The sequence below is a fragment of the Crinia signifera genome, chromosome 6, assembly GCF_055691185.1.
Source record: "Crinia signifera chromosome 6, ASM5569118v1, whole genome shotgun sequence".
NCBI lineage: Eukaryota > Metazoa > Chordata > Amphibia > Anura > Myobatrachidae > Crinia > Crinia signifera.
This window is the reverse complement of record NC_139222.1, coordinates 8514195-8517648: the sequence shown is the minus strand read 5'-3', so window position 1 is coordinate 8517648 and position 3454 is coordinate 8514195.

The window sequence follows — 3454 nt, the reverse complement described above, 5'->3', positions numbered from 1 at the left end:
CAAAAGCTTCAATAAAAAATAAATGTGAAAAATGAAAACTGGAAATGGTCATTAGTTTGATGGGGGGTTGGGGGGGGGGGGGGCAGTAACCACATGTAGAAATGACAAAAGCCTTCTGGATTGGGCTAAGAAGAACTAATCCAGGGGCAGTACACAGACGCAGTACATCGATAGTGCGAATTCTAAACCTGTGCGATCAAACAAATTGGGCCCATAGCTTTTGAATTGAATTCCTTTTTATAGACCAGTGATCGAGTTGTTGTTGAACTACACCTCTCACACCCACTACAGTTTTGATATTTGTCCATGCTACAACTGTTGCAGTTCCTGTAAGTACGTATTATTTATATAGCACACTATCAGCAACAGGACTTAAGGTTTTATCACAAGTTACCAAGTGAGGCGGCCATCTTGGCCGCGCTGCATGGGATTACCCTGGCTGTAATGATAAAAACACCTTTGCAGGGCACTCTGGAAGTGTTGTCACGTAGGCCACATATAACGTAATAGCGTCCTTCTGTAGTAATATTGGTTTGTTGTTTGCCTTCTGGTTTTCTCCGGTATATCGCTGCTATTGATTTAAAGTTGACCCTCTAACTAGACCCTTCATATACGAGACCCCCTAGCGTCTAAACCTATATTCAACTTTTTTCATATTCAACTTGGGCTTTTTTACATTTTTTTACATGTTGTTCCCGCCCAAAAAAATAAATGACCTTTTCCTGTTTTATAAATAAAGTTTTCCGAATAAAAAAACCCCAAAACAAACAAAGCAGTTGTTTCATCTTGAAGAAGTGCATTCCCGCCCGAAACACGTTGATGGCTGCCTCCTGTGGAGAAGACCGTCACTGAGTACTCCGGAACATCCGGCTGTGAGGATCGGCCTCCACGGTCTATACCTAGTTCTACAAAAGAGCTGTGGTCCAGAGCACAATGCAGCTCGAGATCATACGAACCATGAGGTTCCTTGGCGGCTCAAGTGTAATTGGATAAGACGTCTCCCGTAGTGACATTTACCCATGATCAGCGATTGCCCCAGCAAAGAATGTTTTTTCTCATGAAACCGCCCCTGCGCTGTCTGATGCGGTTTGCCTTTTCTCAGTTGTCCGACCTCTGCCGTCCACGGAAACGGACCTATACCTCTCAGTGACAGATCAGTTCCGTACGATCGTATTGCAGCGGCCCAGATTCATGCACTGCACAGAAAGATGTCTATGCCGAAATTTCGGCAATTCGTATTCATGGCACATTCGTATTTGTATTTACGCCATCGACCGAATACGACTAGGAATCACCATTCAAAAGAATGGTGATTTCTAATTTACTAAGTGACCTATTGAAAATACGGCTGCTAATTACCGGGCAAATACACAAGGAAAATACACTAGGGATGGCCATTCGTGCAGACGCCATCGATGGCAATTCTGCACCCAGCCATCGATAGTGGCAAACTATTTGATGGATAACCATCGATAGTTTTAGCTATCGATGGCCATCCATTATATTTGACTGAATGGTCCCTGGGCCAATGAAAACACGGGGTTGGGACTTCCGGGTGTCGGGGGGCGGAGCTATGCTCCATGTGATTGTTTTACTGATCGGACATAATGATTAGAGGAGAACGACCATCCGATAATCACAGAGATGTGCTGTATACAAGTCTCTATTGTACATGAATAATGACGGGATTCTTATCTAATATATATTTATTTTTTGTTTTTATTGACAGTTACATCACCAAGATTAGTCACTGATTAATGCTGGATACATATACGCTGAGCCTGAAGACGATTGTCCTGGGTCCGTCTCACTGTAGGTCTGCGCTGTCCTGGGTCCATCTCACCGTAGCTCTGCGCTGTCCTGGGTCTATCTCACCTTAGGTCTGCGCTGTCCTGGGTCCGTCTCACCGTAGCTCTGCGCTGTCCTGGGTCCGTCTCACCTTAGGTCTGCGCTGTCCTGGGCCCGTCTCACCGTAGGTCTGCGCTGTCCTGGGTCCATCTCACCGTAGGTCTGCGCTGTCCTGGGTCCATCTCACCGTAGGTCTGTGCTGTCCTGGGTCTATCTCACCTTAGGTCTGCGCTGTCCTGGGTCCGTCTCACAGTAGGTCTGCGCTGTCCTAGGTCCGTCTCCCCGTAGCTCTGCGCTGTCCTAGGTCCATCTCACCTTAGGTCTGCGCTGTCCTAGGTCCGTCTCCCCGTAGCTCTGCGCTGTCCTAGGTCCATCTCACCTTAGGTCTGCGCTGTCCTGGGTCCGTCTCACCTTAGGTCTGCGCTGTCCTGGGTCCGTCTCACCGTAGCTCTGCGCTGTCCTGGGTCCGTCTCACCGTAGGTCTGCGCTGTCCTGGGTCCGTCTCACCATAGCTCTGCGCTGTCCTGGGTCCGTCTCACCGTAGGTCTGCGCTGTCCTGGGTCCATCTCACCATAGCTCTGCGCTGTCCTGGGTCCGTCTCACTGTAGGTCTGCGCTGTCCTGGGTCCATCTCACCGTAGGTCTGCGCTGTCCTGGGCCCGTCTCACCGTAGCTCTGCGCTGTCCTGGATCCATCTCACCGTAGCTCTGCGCTGTCCTGGGTCCGTCTCACCTTAGGTCTGCGCTGTCCTGGGTCCGTCTCACCGTAGGTCTGCGATGTCCTAGGGCCGTCTCACCGTAGATCTGCGCTGTCCTGGGCTGGTCTCACAGTTGGTCTGCGCTGTCCTGGGAAGTCTCACCTTAGGTCTGCGCTGTCCTGGGTCCGTCTCACCTTAGGTCTGCGCTGTCCTGGGTCCTTCTCACCGTAGGTCTGCGCTGTCCTGGGCCGGTCTCACCGTAGCTCTGCGCTGTCCTGGATCCATCTCACCTTAGGTCTGCGCTGCCCTGGGTCCGTCTCACCGTAGCTCTGCGCTGTCCTGGGTCCGTCTCCCCGTAGCTCTGCGCTGTCCTGGGTCCGTCTCACCTTAGGTCTGCGCTGTCCTGGGCCCGTCTCACCGTAGCTCTGCGCTGTCCTGGATCCATCTCACCATAGGTCTGCGCTGTCCTGGGCCCGTCTTACCGTAGGTCTGCGCTGTCATGGGCCTGTCTCACCGTAGGTCTGCCCTGTCCTGGGCCTGTCTCACCGTAGGTCTGCGCTGTCCTAGGACCATCTCTCCATAGGTTGGCACTGTCTTGGGTCCGTTTTACCGTAGGCTGCTCTGTCCTGGGTCCATCTCACGGTAGGTCTGAGTTGTCCTGGGTCCGTCTCACCGTAGGTCTGCGCTGTCCTGGGCCGGTCTCACCGTAGGTCTGCGCTGTCCTGGGTCCGTCTCACCGTAGCTCTGCGCTGTCCTGGGTCCATCTCACTGTAGCTCTGCGCTGTCCTGGGTCCGTGTCACCGTAGGTCTGCGCTGTCCTGGGCCCGTCTCACCGTAGGTCGGCGCTGTCTTGGGTCCGTCTCTCCGTAGGTCTGCGCTGTCCTGGGTCCGTCTCACCATAGGTCTGCGC